Here is a 19645-nt window from a genome sequence, read left to right as displayed (position 1 = left end):
AGTGACAACGGTTCTCAACCGATTTCAGAAATCCCCCTTTTCAAACAACAGTTATGTTAAATGAAGTAACTTATCACAGGTATGCTCCTTCTGGTTTTAGCATCCTTCTCCTACAAAGGAACACAGGGATCAGAAAAAGTAAATAAAAAACAGCCAGGGATAACCTGAAATCTAATAATCTTTCTTACACTGAGAAAACAGCACAACTGTAAAGCTTGTTTAGTATTAAGTTTAGTAACAAACAGGACAAAACACAGATGAACAGAAAACAGAATGTCCAACAACCAGCAGGCTGTGTTGCTGCACCTTTTACTGAGCTGGAACTGTGAGGTAAATATGCTGATGGAAATACATTATTCTGAGTGGTAGAAAGAAAATTGTGAAAGCTACAAAGAGATCTTATACTGCTGTGAAACCAGATGATAAAATGGCAGCTGAAATCCAATGTCAATAAAAACAAAGTAATGCACATAGAAAAAAAACATCACTAACTATAGATACACAGGAATGTACTCTAAATTAGCTATTATCATCTCAGAGAGAGATCTGGGAACCAAACTAGAAATGTTTCAAAAGAAGTATCAACCCAGCACTCAGTAGCTGTCAGCATTTGAAGCGTAATGATACAAGTTACTAAGAAAAGAACAGAGAACAAAACAGGGAAAAAAAAGCCCACCATTACAAAGCCATACTACCTAGTCAGTTTTAAAACTGAAAAGATACAGTTGAACTAGAAAGATTCAAAGAAAGGAACAAAGAGGGTCAAATCACTGGAACACCTGAGGAGGACAAATTATACAGGCTAATCTACTGCAAGACTACGTATATATGTGCACAGACAAAATTATGACTTCCATAGGAAAAGCAAACCATTGCTTACAACAACACACAATAAAAGAACTAAGGATATAATATAAAATTTCCTGACACAACCAACTTTGAACTAATTGGGTGAAGATATTGTGAAGGTCCAACTGTACATGGGTTCAAACAGCAACTATCAGAAAAGTCCTCAGGTAATACCTAGGAAGGAAGGAAGGAAAGAGGTTGGAACATGCAGTGTCTTCACCAGTAATTGTTTGAGGCTACCAGAGCTAAGAGGACACTGCTAAATGCTTGCTGCCCTCTTACGCTTCCTTCCCCCCAGCACAACAGGAAAATGGACTACACAGAGCTGCCAGTTTCTTACTTTGTCTTGTAAGCCAATATACTATGACCCTTATTTGACACATCACCCTTCTCTCCTCACAGGTAAATTTTTTGTGAATTTAGTTGAAAACTCCTGACAAGTTCTCTAGTCAGTATTATGACAAGGGCAGAAGGATGATTAATAATGGATTTCAGCATTTGATTAACTATTCTAGAGTTATCCGCAAGCATATACTTACTCTGAAGTAGATGTGAGATGTTACTCCTCTCTCATTATGGCAAAACTGCAAATTACTTTTTATTAAATTACCTGTTTCTCTACATGAGAAACCTAATATAACGTCTTCTGTTTTCCCCATCCTTACATTGAACATATCTCAGCCTCCTCAACCCTAAACACTCCACCCACTCTCCTTGTCACATGAAGCTCAGGACATTTTTTTAAACCATAAAATACATATATTTATAAAGCATATACAGGGAATAAAAAAGGGGGTATGAATATGTATGACTGTGGAAACATTATCTACAAGGTCCTTGTCCTACTGCCCAAGCAACGAGGAACAGATTTATTAAAATTTTAATTCAGATTATTTTTAGAAATATGATGACCTATTAAGTACTTTGCAACAAAAGAAGCATGTCCTGGTCTGAACAGTTTACCCAAGAAAAACGGGAGAAAGAAGTAGCTGAAGAAACTTCTGCACAACAGTTACTTGCAAGAGAAAGGTTTTCCTAACCAAAATTGGCTCGGGCCAATCCCAAGCACAAACACAGGCTGGTCAGAGAATGGACTGACAGCATCCCTGAGGAGAAGGACTTTGGGGTGTTGGTTGATGAGAAACTCATCAAGACCCGGCAACGTGCACTCACAGCCTAGAAGGCCAACCGTATCCTGCTGCATGAAAAGAAGCATGGCCAGCAGGTCAAGGGACGTGATTCTCCCCCTCTACTCTGCTCTGGTGAGACCCCACCCCGACTACTGTGTTCACCTCTGGGGGCCCCAACATAAGAAGGACATGGACCTTTTGGAGCGAGTCCAGAGGAGGATCCACAAGGATGATCAGAGGTGCTGGAGCACCTCTCCTATGAAGACAGGCTGAGAGAGTTGGGGTTGCTCAGCCTGGAGAAGAGAAGGCTCCAGGGAGACCTTACAGTGGCCTTCCAGTACCTGAAGGGGGCCTACAAGAAAGCTGGAGAGCGACTTTTTACAAGGGCATGTAATAATAGGACAAAGGGTCATAGCTTTAAACTGGAAGAGGGTAGATTTACATGAGGGATAGTGAAGAAATCCTTCACAGTGAGGGTGATGAGGCACTGGAACAGGTTGCCCAGAGAAGTTGTGGATGCCCCATCCCTGGAAGTGTTGAAGGCCAGGTTGGATGGGGCTTTGAGCAACCTGGTCTAGTGGAAGGTGTTCCTTCCCATGGCAGGAAGGTTGGAACTAGATGATCTTTAAGGTCCCTTCCAACCCAAAATATTCTATGATTCTCTGATTCTGTAATTCTATGCAATTGTGAAAACACTTTGTCCCTGAACACAAGGTGAAAAGAAATTAAAATACAAGTTCTGCACCAATTTGGATTTCAAGTACCTCTCTGGTTAGCAGGCATATTTATCTTATGTTTTAGATAACTGGTGGTATTTCGAGGCTCTCTTCATAAAGTGGTGAATAATTGATGAATATCTGTTAATGGGTGTGTGAGAAAAGGAAGTACTTAATTTGAAGAAGTTATTTTTACAGAAGATGGCCAGAAATAAGGAAGCTCTCGAGATGCACAAATATGGCTTACTTAACTAATGTCTTCCTTTAGGAGATTAATTAGTCCAGGTGACTGAAGCATGCATTATGGGTATAAAGAAAGACTATTCCACTTATACAAAGAAATTAAAAAGCATCCCAGTGGAAGGCAAAAGTAAGGATATTTTTAGAGACGTACAGCAATACTGACTTCCTCTGTTTCACATTCCTAGTTGAGGATCTCCCATCCTTTCGCATCCATTACAAATATGAGAACAAAATGTCTTCTGTTTCTATCTACAGGTGTATCTATACGTGTTCTTTTTATTTCAGCTGGATTCAAAGCTAATTGCAGCTTTTACTCTCCTGGAAACGTGTGCTATTACCACTGCAATAATTCAGTTCCTCTGTATTGCCTTTTGATTCACCTCATTAGCCAACCTCTAATTTTACTTAACCAGGCCACAATGTTTAGCTTCTCGTCCTTGTCTCCACCCCCTCCTCATCTTCCATGTCCTTCTGTGTCTTCCTTCTGTCTGCTATACTCCTGCTTCTTTTTATGAAAGGACAGTAGTCCATTATCCAGTAAGACTACTAAAAAAAACCCCAAAAACAACAAACAAAAAAACCCACTGTGAAAACACCACAGTCTAGGATAATATCCTAACACCAACAGAAGTAAATATATAAACAGCAAAAGAAAAGATCTTTGGACACTCAAAAAATTTGTTAAAACATTGCTAGGACTTCCTCTGCTCTATGTTGACTGGCTGCGAAGTCCTTCACTTTCCCTTCTCTTACGTATTAGCTTCAGCTTCACTGCATATCCACACTTCTTTGTGTCTTTTCTATGGTTGTATCCCCTTCACACCTTTTCCCTTCAGAATCTCTTTCCATCACAAATTCTTGTCACTTAGCTCTACTATCTCTCAGCAGAACTTAATTCCTCTATAACCCTAAAGAAATGAACAAAATTGGAACAAGATTACTTGGTCTCATGATTTGCTTAGTAAGTTCTGGCCCTTTCCCCATCTTCTTTCTATTTATCTCTTCAGAACAGGGACTAACTACTATTTTGAGTTTCTACAGTGTTCAGCATAATAAAAGACTGTGATTGTCCTTGTGCACTACCAAGGCAGCCATAAGCAACAATGACAACAAGAATCTTGCCAGTCATTATTTATAAATGCATCCTTTTTCTTTCTAATCTTACTTGCTTTAACTCACCTAATAAGACAAAGCCTTTGCCCTGAACCTGGTCTCATTTTGCTCTACAGGATGTGACACACTTTTGATGACGGGAGAACAAAACAATGGTAGACTAAATTATGGGAACATAATTATTCTTCCTAAAATGTATTTATGAAAACTAATGTAAATAGGCTACTGAACATTCCCCCAGTCCAAAGACTTTTTTGAGTAAGGAAAGTGTCATTTAAAAAAAATTGGAAAGTGTCATTTTCTTGTTATGTCCACGGATGACTGATACAGCTGTATCCAGCAGCAACACTCCGTTTTCAGAAAATATCTGTACTCATGATTATAATTGCAACTGTGCTATTGAATGACTACCAGAAAATGGTAGCTATGCAATCTACACCTGAAACGGAAATCAGTACTGCTCTAGTGAAAGCAATGATAAAGAACTTTGATAGATAAAGAATCCTTATAAAACATATAAAAACCATAAAAAATATGGTTTCAGTAGCTACTGAATATCTCACAGAAAACAGGAAAGGCCTTCAAAGATAGTTATGCCTTATTTTTCTCAAAATGTCTATGAGTGTTCTTAATGGAACTCTTATAAGCTACTAGTTATCTCTACTTAGCCACTCTGCCTCTGCAGCGTAATGAAATTCTCGTGTGAGGACAGCACATCCTATTAATGGAAGTATTATGGACACAGATGGTTATCAAGGCTACAGATTGCCAAACACCAGGGCTCATTTTCTAGCTGATATAATACAGTATTTAGACTCAACAAATCTGGGACACAAAGCATATTCCAGTGTTTCTGCAGAAGCCTTTAGTGTTCAAATCCAGGCAGGCAAGGGAGAGGGAGAAGAGAGGGAAAGGACTGTCTACCCCATTCTCATGAATAACTGAAAACTATGTTTTTCTGAAATTTGTAAAATCTTTTAAAGACCATTTAAGTGGTTTTGGCTTTACATCGTAAGGGTACAGTCTAGGAGGACAAAAAAAAAAAAAAAGGTCATAATTCCAATGATAAAAAATCATAAAATTTATAAAAAACCCTTTTGAAATATATTATTGCACACCCTTACCAATATTCTCATAATTTTCTTAAACCTCACTTTCACAGACGTCACAAGCATTTTATACTGCTGTAATTTCAATCCGTTTACCTTAATTTTTTCTCTATGCTTATCACGTGTATATATCTATCCTGATGTATCTTCATAATAGGTATCCTGTGCTTATAGTACTGTTATACACAACTTTTTAGTAATTTATCATTTAGGCTCAAATATCTTATTCAACTGTTTGTCAGCACAGAAAATCAGGACATTTTATGCTATGAGAAAAAAAATAAAAAGCAACTTCTCTGTGGTAAATACAACTTGTAGGTATACTATTCAAGATAATAGTCACAAGAAGTTAATAAATGGAAACCATTAATACAAAGAACTTAAGAATTCAAATTATTTTATACATGAATCTGAACCTCTTCTCCAGATTTCTTTCTTACGGGAAGCTTGTCACTGGCATTGATTCTATCTTTTTTTTATTATATCTATCTATCCAAAAGAGTACTGATCCAGTAAATTCAAATTCAAGGAAACAGGTTCATTAGCTTAAATAGCATTCTTAATTGGACTAAGAGGTTAAAGTATGTGAACCTTAAATTATAAGAATCTCAAGATAGGAATCATGTCTCTCTGTCTGAGTAGGCTTTTTTATTAATTCTATAATAGGAATTAAACTTATGTTCATGTTCCAGATATAGTCATCAACATCTGAAAGAGAAGCAAAAACTACTTCAAGTACAGAAACCTTTCCATAATCTTTGTTTGCACACTGGACACAATGTCATTTTAGAATTTCCTACACAAAGAACTGGCACCACTTAATTCATAATAAATTAGTTTAGCCATTGTAATAGACGGATGGCCTCTTACACTGGTTTAAACCTGACTTGAGTCCTCTGGCTTGTCCCGGAAACTACACTCATGGGTATAATTAACAGCTTAGGACAATTACAATTGATAGGTTACTTTGTACAGTACTGTCCGGTTTCTCTCTTAGAGACTTTCTTACTTGCAAAGTCATCCTTGACCAGACAAGTAATTTTATAGCAGAAACATTAAATGTTGGGGAAGAGTTTTGTGTTTTGGCCTTTCAGCTGCTAATCTATTCACATTTATTCACTCTAATGCCACATAGTAATATTAATATAAAAGTATTTTATATTTACTATGTACTTACACATAAAACTTTATATATACATAAAATTAACATAGCAGTAAATCTGAAAGCCACCATACAATTACCACAAAATATAACCTCATGTTGTATAAAGTACCTACAGAACTGAAGGCAGAATGATACCTAGCGTATACATTTTGTTTCTAAATACGAAAAACAAAGGATTCTATAATGTGCAAAGAGGTTCAAAACTAGCTGGAATCTATATTACCTGTTAGAATACATCAAAATGTCCTAGATCAGTACCGATGCTGCCAACAAATGCAGATAATGCAGCTCATACCACTGGTAAAGGAAGCCAGTACCAACACAGAACTTTTTAGTGTATGACGGTGAAATCACAAAAATCACTTCATTAGAAGTCTGATTTGAATCAAAATGAACAAAGTTCAGATACTTAAAATATTCATACAGACTGAGACTTCCACTTCTGAGGTCTGAAAAATGCAAAATTGCAAAACCCAGTTCTTTCGCATAAGGAGTCTATGAACTGCTCTTCAGGAAATCCGGTACTAAGAGTCTGGCAGTATCTTCCTAACAGTGAAGACCTAACCTACTCTTCTAAGCCCAGATCTCCGCCTGCTCCAGAACTGTGAAGCTAGTACGCTTCAGCAGTTTATGTATCTGCTTGTTGCCCACCACTTCAACAGAGCTGTCAACATTCAGACTGAAATTACTAACCAAGCTGTCTGCATTTGAAAATCTGAACTTCAGATAGAGACTGTACAAAAATACAGATTAAAAGAGACAAACAGACACCTGTGGGAGTTTTTGAGCTCCTCTGAGATGAAAGTCACAGGGAAAACCTTGATATAATTAGCTAAAATATGGTACATCCCTGATTCAAGTTTCACAAAGACGTATCACATTAAAATTGTGTTCCAGCTGCTTTGTGGGAAGCATTATTAGTTTTACCAAGGAAACTTAAACTCCAGCTGGGCACAAATTGCTGGTGCTCTTCAGGCAGGCAACAGGCCCTTCTAGAAGGACCCCATCAGGTATCACCGCAACATGACCACACAGTAAAACAGAGGGAGGACATCAGTGCATGTAAGCAGTGGACAGTCTGGCTCACATACAGTATAGGCAGGGCTGTGTTGGGGCTACACTCAGTGCTCCAGCCTTCTTCTCCACACTCCAAACTTGGCACTTCCCTTAGCTTTATACTTTTATATAATGATTAGACTTCTAAAACTTATGTTAAAATTGTAGTATTCTGACCTAAGGCTGCCAAAGCAAGAATGCAAATACTGAGTCTAGGGTAAGTAATTACTTTTAAAATGCTGGTCAGACTTGGCTAGAGTTCTTAGCAAACACGCAATGTTTTATGCTTAGCAAAATTAAAAATTCAGTAATGCATGCAAAGCTGAAGCCTGAAGTTTAAAATATGCTTGCTACTCTATATAGAAGACATCTATGTTACCAAAGGGAGCCTGTTCTTAAAATCTTTTAATTTGTATTACATATGCCCCAGATAGTAAACCTCAAAAATATTTTTTTAAGAAGCTGATTATTCTTAAGGTCAGAAGGACTGAGTCTTCCAATTATATAGGACTGTTAAAAGAGATATTTAAAATCTAAACAGCAAAACAGTAATAAAAGAAAACATCAAAAATGGTAACTGGATAGAAAAAAAAAATTTCCATTGGTTATTGTTATTGTAATGTCAGTGTGCTTGTCAGTGCATCAAAACATCCTGTTACAATTGAAGAAAAATAATTCAAAGACATTTTGGTTTTTTTTTTTTTTTTTTGAAAACTCACACCCTAAATCAGTTCTATGCTTTATCTGAAACACTCCAAAAATATTAATTTTTTTCTACCCCAAATAAGAATTTATTTCTCCATTGTGATGCAAAGCCTAGACTGCTACATATTCTCTTTGTTGAGGTGAGGAACTTCTACCCTTCAGGCTAACTTCATTCTATACTGCCCTGGCCCACTCCCTCCAACCTCTTTGTCTTTTGGTCTTCCCTCTTCCAGCTCTTTCCAATTACTGGATATCAAGTAGCTCTGTGTTGCGGTGCCTCTTCCTGCCTTTGCTGTGCTCCATACTAGCAGTGTCTTCCCTGAACCCCCACCTTTTCAGTTTGAGTATGCACCACTTCAGCAGCACTGCCCCACAGCTCTTTCACTGCTTCCCTTCTGTTGGTCCTATAGTCCACATCTTCCCCTCCACAAGTCACTGAATCAGTGAACATTACTGGGGAGCTATGTGGAAATACTCTGTGTGGCTTGGAGGAGATTTACATTGTGCACGTCAATGGAGAGAGCCTGGACGTGGGTCTGTGCTGAGTGTCCTGGTGATGTACAGCAACAGCTGCTTAGTGCAGTGTTGGAGAGGCAGAGGAAAAGCACTGCTGTAACACAAAGGTACTGAACAAAGAGGACTATCATAAAATCATAGAATCATAGAATGGTTTGGGTTGGAACGGACCATAAAGATCATCTAGTTCCAACCTTCCCGCCATGGGAAGGAACACCTTCCACTAGACCAGGTTGCTCAAAGCCCCATCCAACCTGGCCTTCAACACTTCCAGGGATGGGGCATCCACAACTTCTCTGGGCAACTTGTTCCAGTCCCTCACCACCCTCACTGTGAAGGATTTCTTCACTATCCCTCATGTAAATCTACCCTCTTCCAGTTTAAAGCCTTTTGTCTGTAATAACAGGACCCTTTGTCCTGTTATTACATGCCCTTGTAAAAGTCCCTCTCCAGCTTCTTGTAGGCCCCCTTCAGGTACTGAAAAGCCACTGAAAGGTCTCCCTGGAGCCTTCTGTTCTTTAGCCTGAACAACTCCAACTCTCTAAGCCTGTCCTCAGAGGAGAGGTGCTCCAGTCCTCTGATCATCTTTGTGGCCCTCCTCTGGACTCGCTCCAAAAGGTCCATGTCCTTCTTATGTTGGGGCCCCAGGGCTAGATGCAGTAGTCCAGGTGGGGTCTCACCAGAGCAGAATAGAGGGGGAGAATCACCTCCATCAACCTGCTGGTCACGCTTCTAATGATGTGCAGTAAAGGCACTGGGCACAAAGGCTGGAAACTCAGTGTGTAACCTAGAATGCAGGGAAATATTGAAAAACTTTGGGGTATAATATGGAGTATAGGTGAGAAGACTGGATGCTTCGTAGTTAACACATAGCCCATCAAAGGTATTGTCCAATTCTGTTTAAAATAAAAATATTGATTGCTGTGGGGGAAAAAGGTTCAGGGAAGGAAATGGGAATTAATTGGCTGGAAGGTGAGTCTGACTCAGGGAGGTTGGTAACTGTCAGCTTAATTTATTTCTTTATGTAAGATGAATTTACCATGGGAGCTCACAGAATGAACAATAAACAGAAGGTACTTTTGTATGCTTTAGAGAATATGTAAAGGACAAGAAAATTCTTATCACCTTCAGGCTTCACCTGAGTTTTGTACTGCATCTCTTTATTTCATGTACAGGGCTCCCTTCTTGTTGTATGTGCCACTCTCCCTTCAAATGAGAGGTTGTTTCACAGTAAATCACCCTGTTTTGCACCAAATCAAAGTCATGTTTGCTTTCACAATACCACCATTTTTCTTTCTGACTACAGCCTAGCTCTGATATCCTTTCTCCTCTCTTTAAGGAGACGCAATTCTTTCCTTCATCCGTTTTCATTTCTCTCCTACCTAATCCTTGACTAGTTGTATATCCTCTTCCTTCACATTCAATTGCAGCCTAACCTTGCCCTATCAAAAGGGATGAGCAAGGGTAGAGGTCCTCTGTGTATGCCCTCCTAGGAAAGATGCTAGAGGAAAGACTGAAACTCTCAAAGAAATACTCTGAAACAAGTAGATGGAAATTTCACTTTCCTACTTCTGAGAGTAAAGAGAACTTTGGAGGGCTTTCCTCATTATCCTACTCCCCACAATCTATATAATTAACAAAACGAAGCATCTACATATCCTTATTTTCTTTTATAGCTGTACAAATAAGGACTCAGTCTGTCATTAGACTGCAAATGCTTTCAGTGTAGAACTGTACGAAACTTGCTTATCAAGCACTTTGCATGCCTATGATACTATAGAAATAATACAAGAGTATTACAAGTTATGCAAATAAAAAATACAGTCATAACTAAAGTTATTTATGATATGAAAATGCCAGCTTTAATGCACCAACCTTTTTTTCCTCCTGCTGTATGACCTCAGCCCTTAACAGCAGGGGAAACCCAACTCCTTTGCATCACCTTAAATAGGTAGCTTTCTAAGGTTATGTCTTCAAAAAGGGCCTTTTCTCTGAATCAGCCCTGTGAAGAGCATTCTGAAAGAGGCATACAAAAGTGCCTAGCATTAACTACTCTGTACCAGGTGCTGGATGCAGTGGTGCTATTAACGTACTCACTAATTTAGCAATCAATTTTAACATTTTCTAGGAGTCGTCTGACACATCATCTATCATCAGAGATATTAAATCTACAGTAAGTTAAAAATAAAGTGGTACATAGCTTAAAAATGCCATTTCTAACCGTATTATCATCTTTCTTGATTCACTTCTATGTAACATATTGTTTCTCTGTTTATAGCTCTCTGTGCTTCACGAGATTATTTGCGGGGAGGGGGAGGACTACTCCCTGACCATGCTGCTTGGATATAGTGCCAGAAGTGTCATTTAGCTATAGTTTTATCTCACCCATTGATGGCAGAGGTATATACAAAGGCTCATCTCGCTACATTCTCTTGCACTCACTGGAGACAAAAATGTTGCCCTGACAGAAGCCCACCTTCACACATGAATAGTTTTGAAAGTTTCCCTTTCCCCCTTTTCTGGGGATGACTAGGAACCTAGAATGACAAGCAGAGATGGTAATATAAACATGTTACATTTTTTCCTTGAACTGCCTCTAATCAGTGAAGACAGTGGCTTTTCCAGAAGGCAATCTGAGCAGCTGATGGCCTGAAGTGTTTACACACATTACATTCAAGCAGAAAACCTACTCTGCTAGTCATCCTATGTTCTCCTTAATCCCATAAGAGAGAAAAAGAGAGAAGCTTTCAGAAGGCAATTCCAATACTGACACTATGTGACCTCTGACATGCCCATATCATATCACTGCCCACAGAGGTAGCTTACAGTGACCAAACTCCGGAATTTAGGAACGCCACATTGACCTATTGCCTGAAGTTAGCTAATGAAACAGCCTGCAGTCAGACTGCTGTGGTTGTTGGTAGTGCTTTGCCGCAAGATATCAAGCACAGAAAACTCTATCCAGTGATGCAGTACATACTTATGTTAATGCATAATATGTTCTCTAGTATTTTGTCCAGTTCAATTTAAAATGTCTCTAGTAATTAGGCTTCTAGCCACTCCCTTAGAAAATTGTTCCACAAGCTAATGTCATATAACCTCCAACCATTTTTCTATACTGAAATGCCCCCATCAGGGCACATAGACGAAAGAGGATTAGACTACATGGGTGACTGCTTAGGAACATCAAGGAACTAGAGGAAACGAAGCTGTTAGCATTGATGAACTAATGTGTCCAATGAAACACCAGGAGGCTGAAGGTGTTGTCTTTCAGATGAAATGTGAAAGCAAGGCACTAAGCATTAGAGGCAATTAAAGTTCTCTCAGCACTCTTTGCAACAGTACCAGTGTTAACCCCTGGTTCCTGGCCACCTTCCAAATCATATAATTAAATTCTGCTTTCCTAAATATTTCCCTCCTCTATCATTTAGAAAGACAGCCATCACTTAACCTGAAATGGTGTATTGATGCCAGCTTTAACGTAATTCCAGTTTGGTCACTTTGTTATAGATACAAGGCTTACAATTACATACCTAGAAGTAAACCATATGACTAAGAGCATTGTCCAGACACTCCTTGAACTCTGATAGGCTTAGTGCCATGACCACTTCCCTGGGGAGCCTGTTCTAGTGACTGACCACCTTCACAGTGAAGAACGTTTTCCTAATGCCCAAGTGACCTCAGCAGCTCCTCATAAGACTTGCCCTCAAGGCCTTTCACCATCTTGGTCACCCTCCACCGGGCACACTCTAATAGTTTGATGTCCTTCTTATATTGAGGCACTCAAAACGGCACACAGTACTTGAGTGGGACCACAGTCATTTGAGTTTAGGCACCAAAGACTTCATAACATCGTGAAGCCCTTAACTCTGGTTCTTGATAAAAATACTCCTTTAAGGTACTTATCGACCTGCTTGTTACCTTCCTAAGCAGTTTTTTTTTTTTTTTCATTGGTTGGTTGCTGTCCTGGTTTCAGCTGGGATAGTTACTTTTCTTCCTGATAGCTGGTATAGCGCTGTGTTTTGGATTGGGATGAAAATAATGTTGATAACACACTGATGTTTTTAGTTATTGCTAAGCAGTCAAGGACTGTTCAGCTTCTCATGCTCTGGCCTGACAGCAAGAAGATGGGGGGAGCACAGGAAGCTGGGAGGGGACACAGCTGGGACAGCTGACCCAAACTGGCCAAAGGGATATTCCATACCATACGTCATGCACAGTATATAAAGTGGGGCAGTTGGCCGGGAAGGTGCCATAGCTTGGGAATTATCTGTGCATCAGTCAGCAGGTGGTGAGCAATTGTGCTGTGCATCACTTGTTCTGTGTATTCTTTTATCATTATTATTATCATTATTATTACTCTCTTCCTTTTCTGTCCTATTAAACTGCCTTTATCTCAACCCACGAGTTCTGCTTTTTTTTTATTCTCTCCACCATCCCACGGGGGGGTGGAGGAGGGTGAGCAAATGGCTGTGTGGTTGTTTTAGCTACCAGCCGGGTTAAACCACAACAGCTGCTTTTTTGTCATGTCTTTGGTTATTCCTGTTGTGGATTCTAAGTCAGAAGGGGAAAGCTAACTTATATCCCTGTATTTCTTATAGACACATCAGGGTTGTCATTCATGCTGCAGCTACTGATATATTTGTTTTCCATTGCTCACTTTCTGTCTTGAGGTTGAACAGTGGCATTTCTTCCCCAGCAACACTTCAGTTTCTAACTGACACTTGTCATTCATGACCAAAGAGAATAAATGTATTTTATGTGAGCATGTTTATAAGATTTTACCAAGTTCATCATATTATTTGGATAAGAACTATTACTCAAGTTAAGTTGGAATGTTACATGTTGTCCTTAACAGTTTGGAGCAGGAAGCAAAGCAACTGGAGTGAAATTCAGCTTCCTGTGCATCTCTAAATGAAAAGTGACCCACAAGATGGAAATTGTCAAATTGGGCCAGTACCATGCATAGGAAGGGGAAGTTCATGAGTCACTGAAACAATTTTACTTCCACTGTCAGTAACTGGGAAAATCTACAATTCTGATGGAGTTGTCTAGAGGCAGCTGAACAAAAATAAAGCGTTTTATGCGCTTTGGTGCATCTGTAGGTACAGACGCAATTGTGAATGCATATATGGGAGCTGGAGTGAGGAGAGGGTGAAAGTTTTATACCTAAGTTGCTGGCAAATGCACAGTTTCTATCCTCCCCCCACTGCCTAAGCAAAGGAACATAGTTAAGGGTACACTTTTTTTCTTTTAAAATTTGTAGGTAGTAATAAATAGAAATTATTAATATTCTAGGGTACAGCATAAGTCAAGTACCCAATGGTTATTTCATTAATGAACATATACAGTGTTTGGTACACTTCAGATAAATCATAACAAAAAACCTCCAAGAGACTATCAAGGCTCAAGAAGGTATACTAAAACTTAAAATAAAGGTATATAAGCAATGACCAAATATTATTTATTCCATTTCTTGAAAGATATTCTGATATTGCAGTGCATTATTACATCCTACCAGTAACATATGCAGTATTAAAGATCACCACTGGTTAACAAGCTCCAGGATTGTTTAAAAGCCCTGATTATAAACAAAACTGCTTTAGTCTTTGGAAATTAAACTCATGACACAGTCAAAATATTCCAAGGCAAATATTAAAGCATCACATACACATTTCTTTACTATTCCATGTGGCCTGTCACTCAGTAGAAATATTAATTACGTACAAATTAGGGATTTAATTTTCAGGGGGGCAGACATCCCCTAGACAGAAGGTCTTCTGCACACACTGACCACTCAATGTGTGTAACTTAATCTTAAAAAATGTAAGAAAGTTCTAACCTTTCCTGTGATTCTGCAACTGAAAAGATAATTCTTCCAAAATGTTAATTACAGGCAAAATATTCTCCGGTTTAAAGTAATCGTCACTCTTTCCAATCTGTCAAGAAGAATAGCAATGCAAGCTAAATACATGTTCTAACCTGTTTAACTTCATAACTACCTAGCAGAATAGTTAATTGTTTTGCTACCACCATAATGTAATTAATACCATTTTCCTAGGATCAAACAGAATCATAAAATCATAGGATGGTTTGGATTGGAAGGGACCTTTAGAGATCATCTAGTCCAACTCCCATGCCGTGGGCAGCGACATCTTTCACTAGACCAGGTTGCTCAAAGCCCCATACAACCTAACCTTGAACGCTTCCAGGGATGGGGCATCCACAACTTCTCCATTGTTTATGGAACAACCTGTTCTACCACACTTGTCTCACCACCCTCATTGTAAAAAATTTCTTCCTTACGTCCAATCTAAATCTACCCTCTTTTAGTTTAAAACCATCACCCCTTATCCTGTCACTACAGTCCTTGGTAAAAAAGTTTTTCTCTGTCTTTCTTATAAGCCCCCTTTATATATTGAAAGACCACAATAAGGTCTCGCTGAAGCCTTCTGCAGGATGAAAAAACCCAACTCAACTCAGCCTTTCTTCATAGAAAAGGTATCCAGCCCTCTGACTATTTTCATGGCCAAATAGTCCTATTCTCCTCCTAGACTTAAATCTTCCACACTATACAGTACACCACTTCTGGTCCAGCAAAATGTCTTCATAGTATTATTCAGTCTCCTCTTAATTTCATATCCATCTAGCTTTGCCTTTTTGTTTTACTTGTTTCAAATTGACATACCTTAAATGCAACAAAATTAAATGTATAATATTTACAGTGAAGAAACATTTGCAAATATCTGCAATAAAACCAGAATAAAATACTATGAATAGCACATGAACAAACATATGAAAAATTGTAAGTATAAAAGCTGAAATTCGCATTTCTGAAGATCATCACAGTTCTCTTTTTTCTTTTTTTTTCCTTCTTTCTTCCCCCCCCCCCCCCGCCTCCAGAATGGATAAGATACTTCAGAATGATGAAGCTCTCCAGGTATTAGGCAGTTTTGTTTCAAGTGCATGAGCTAGGATTCTATTAATGATCAGTTCTGACCCCTACACCTCCCCATAGACTCCTAGAGATAATGAGAAGAGCAGGGAATTATTGATCAAAACTCATGTGGCTTCCTTGTGGATCCTCAGTTTCTGTGTTAAACAAAATAAATCAATGTCTATTGAAAAGCATGTTAATCGTAATGTATGAACAAATTATACCACCTAAGGTATATTTCTACATAAAAAAAATATTGTTACAATGCTTGCAAAAGAATTAAAACTTTAAAAAGTAAAAAAATAAAAAAAAAAAGACTGATTCATAACATAAATTATCTGAATAACTTGAATTCAGTTACCTGAGCTCTAGCTATTCCAAATTTATCTAGCTATTCCAAATTTAGGAATTTTGGATATCAGGATCAATCTCCTGGGTTTTCTCATAGCATTTTCTGGACATAAAAGTAGCCAGAACTCAAATACAGAGCATGAGAATCTTCTAATCACAGAATTCAGGTAAGCAAATTGAAGATTGCCATCCTAATTTTCACAAGTAATTAAAGCACTTCTCTCATTCCACTTTTCTTCTCATCAACTGCTTCTATTTTCTGGAGAAAATCTGCTGTTTATTTTTGAGCTATAAATATATATTGGACAGAATTACTGGAATCTAGGGAACATTTAAATGTTCATCCCACTCTTCTCAGGTTAATGTACTTGTATTCTATGAAACACTTTGGCATAACAAATTTTATTTTCAGATGGATACAATTCTTGTGAAAGAATGCAAACCTTGGGCACGTGTGTACACACTTACAAAAGAATTTTTGTCACTTGCTCTAAAACAAGTTTAAATTAGCGAAGGTACTGGAAAAAAATAGAGAATAATTGCTATCTTCCAGTCTCTTGCAGGCTCCAGCTTAAAAAAACTGATGAAGCTTGACTGACACACAGGGAAATTACTCTGGTGATAAACCAGATGCTATGTTGAAATATAATATCTTATCAAAGTAATGCAACTGAGGTCATTGCTATGGAATTTGATCTCAAAAAAGGGACTAGGGAATGCTAGTTGTAAATAATAATAATAATATAACTAAAAGTGCAGGCAAACTACTGTCATAATATCACAAAACCTACATTCATGAATAAAAATTACATCACGACCAAACATACCAAATATACATTATGACTCTGTGGGTCTGGGAATGAAGCAATCAACACTAAATCAAGCTTGAAATCAGGGTGAATATTGATGCCATTTTTTCAGATTACATTAGCAATCTGCCATACTTAAAGACTGCTAGAAAAAAAATAGAGTAAATTGGCACTCTCTGTCATAGGCAAACATTTCAAGAAAATCTCTGTTCTTCATGGTCTGCTCAGACCAAGCTCTAAATACCGCATTTTCATTTCTAAGAATTCCAGTTTTATCTGATACATACTGTTTTTCATTTCTTAGGAAAAGACCTTAGCTGATGTAGCAAGTGGACATCGGAGTAGATTCTGGTAATAAACTCAGGACTTACTCTAAGAGCTACATTGACAAGTGCAATCCCAGACAATGCTTTTGAGGTTTAAGAGCCCTAAAATTACAACTCTTTTTGCTGCAATAATTGACACTTGCATTTCAGAGCTCCAGGAAATATACAGCATAACTGAATATATTCTAAGGCACTTCTCTCCATTAAACAATGAAAAAATGGTAGCCAGGTACAACATGATGCATTTTAAGGTTGTAAAAATTACCAGCTTTGGTACTGAATCTTCAAAACACTCTCTTGCCAGAAGCTGTAGCACAATTGTTAGCTAATGTTTTCTTGGTAGTAGGTTAGCAGGTCACGCTTACTATGCCTGCTTCCTTCATAAATGACTTTGCATTAATTATTAAAGGTCTAAGGTCTAATTCTGCTACCTTTACTTAAAAAATAATCTCATTAAAATCAAAACTATATGAAAAATAAAACTAAAGAAACCAAATCTTTGTAAAGCAAACTGGCATGAAAACAAACACTATCAAATGAGATTTTTTTCTTTTTGATAGGGGAAATTAAATCCCAAATAGTAATTACATTCTTAACATCAACTATCATATAAATACAGAAAATTTACAAAAGCACGGTCTATGTCCTATTTAAGAAAGCTCAGAGAAGGATTTATTTGTTTGTCTGAAAAACAGGATTTGTAAGAAAAAAATGAATGAAATGTCTGTTAGATGGAAGATTTCTGTAGGTGAAAATACCCTTCATTATTGTAAAAGAAAAAAAACAAAAAAAGTTTGGTTGTTGCATGCCAAAACCAGAAGTATTTGACTTAATATTGGAGGGAGACAAAATTAGTTTTTCTCAGACATAATTTTATGTAGATTTTATGTTCTGTCCAGAAGAAAGCATTTAGTAGCTGTGTTTGAAACACTTCATCCTAGAAATTAATATAAAGAGTATGGAAAAATTCTGTGTGTATTCTTTAAACTATGAACCTGGTAAATTCACAGATGGATACTTGTTAGTCAGTGTCCAATTTATCTGCCAGCTTTATTTGCAAGCAGAACATCAGAAACAAGATAAAAAGCTCATTTATTCTGTCCTATATAATTGTACCTCTATAATATGGTATGCAAAACTATTTTCCTAACTTCATTCATTAATAAAACCTACAGATCAAAGATTTGGCTTGTGCCTGCTTTTTAATTTGGGAACTTGATACACCGTTATAAGTATCATTTCATTAACTTTTTTGAGCTTTGATTACAAAACATCCCTAAGAGTGTCCAGGAAAGCCAAGTAGCATGTCCTACACGTCTTGCAGTTATCATTTGCAGTTGAGAAAATGGTTCAACTTCCTAACTATAAACATTTCACAAAATAATAAAGAACTGTGTAATTAGATTTTATTAGAACTATGTAGAAAAGTTTTAAAAAATGAGTGATAATACTTGGACACATAAGTTAATGGAAAGCTCTACTTTTAAAGCTGATGAACTTCCAACTTATTTTTCAAATGTGGAGTATCACGTGAAGAACCCTCTCTGATTACACAATACCTAACCATAGATCCTGTCATCCAGATCTCTGTTTTCATAAAATGATGACCAAGTACATTGAAAGCAAAAGTAGAATTTGAAATAGGCCTTTTTTGCGAGTTCCCAATAAAATAAATAAATAAATAAAATATTTTTAAAAATATTACATTACCTCAAACCTTCCATACTTGGAAACTAAGCTAATATAGCAATCGGAAGATGAGGTGTAGTCATGTCTTCTTACTGGCACGTACATTCTAGCTATCTGAAGTCTCATCACCACAGGTGTCTTAAGGCAAGGCAGAAAAACAGTAAGTACCAGAGAGTGCTACATCTGATTTATCTTAGGCACTTAGGATGAGATAAATTACTCTGAGAAGGTGCCTTTTGCTCTCCATCAGTTATAAAGTAAAACTGGAGTTACCAGGTTAGACAGCTAACTTTGGATACCCAAGTTACAGCAAATTAATCTCACCATAGGCCAGAAGTGACTGAGGAAAAATTGTGTTTAGTTCCCACCAGATCGTGAAAGCTCATACTTCTCCTAGAACTTTGCTAGGGAAAAATGGGAAATAAGTTTAATTTTATAATTACTAACAAGTTACATCTGTTATATGCTGAAGTTACAACTATAAATGATACAATAAAATCATTCCTTCCTAAGTTCTTACAATCTTACAATAAAACAGGAAAGAGAATTGCTGGATATAGTATCACATTACAAAAGAGACAGCTATGAAACCGTCTTAGAGAGTACCAAAAACAGTGAAAGGAAAATGCAAAAATAGAATATGCACGATGTTCTATATTTAGCTTTGTGGGTAGGCTCTGAAAGCTCCTTTGAGATGTCTTCTTTGATAATCACTGGTAAGACCAAATTCTGAGTCAACAGTAGGGTGTTCCTGGCAATATTTTTATTTGAGGACTCAAACCAGTCAGTATTCAAAGGCAAGCTGTGAATTTATTATAGTTCTATACAAAAACATCTTCTTTTTACTTTTGTTAACTGAGCCTTGATCAAAACATACCATTTTGCATCAACTATTTTCAGTATGTCTCCAATTTTATTTTTAATATGAATG

General features: G+C 37.5%; 1 protein-coding gene across 1 annotated transcript in view; it reads right to left on the bottom strand.

Annotated features, from left to right (window-relative positions):
• The window catches only part of TAFA5 (TAFA chemokine like family member 5), a 431534-nt gene that overhangs the window by 154128 nt on the left and 257761 nt on the right, over positions 1 to 19645 (bottom strand). The window lies entirely within an intron of this gene.

The sequence above is a fragment of the Phaethon aethereus genome (assembly GCF_964289735.1).
Source record: "Phaethon aethereus genome assembly, chromosome: 1".
NCBI classification, from domain to species: Eukaryota; Metazoa; Chordata; class Aves; order Phaethontiformes; family Phaethontidae; genus Phaethon; species Phaethon aethereus.
Note: the sequence above shows the minus strand (reverse complement) of the source record. Positions and strands in the feature narration are given on the sequence as shown.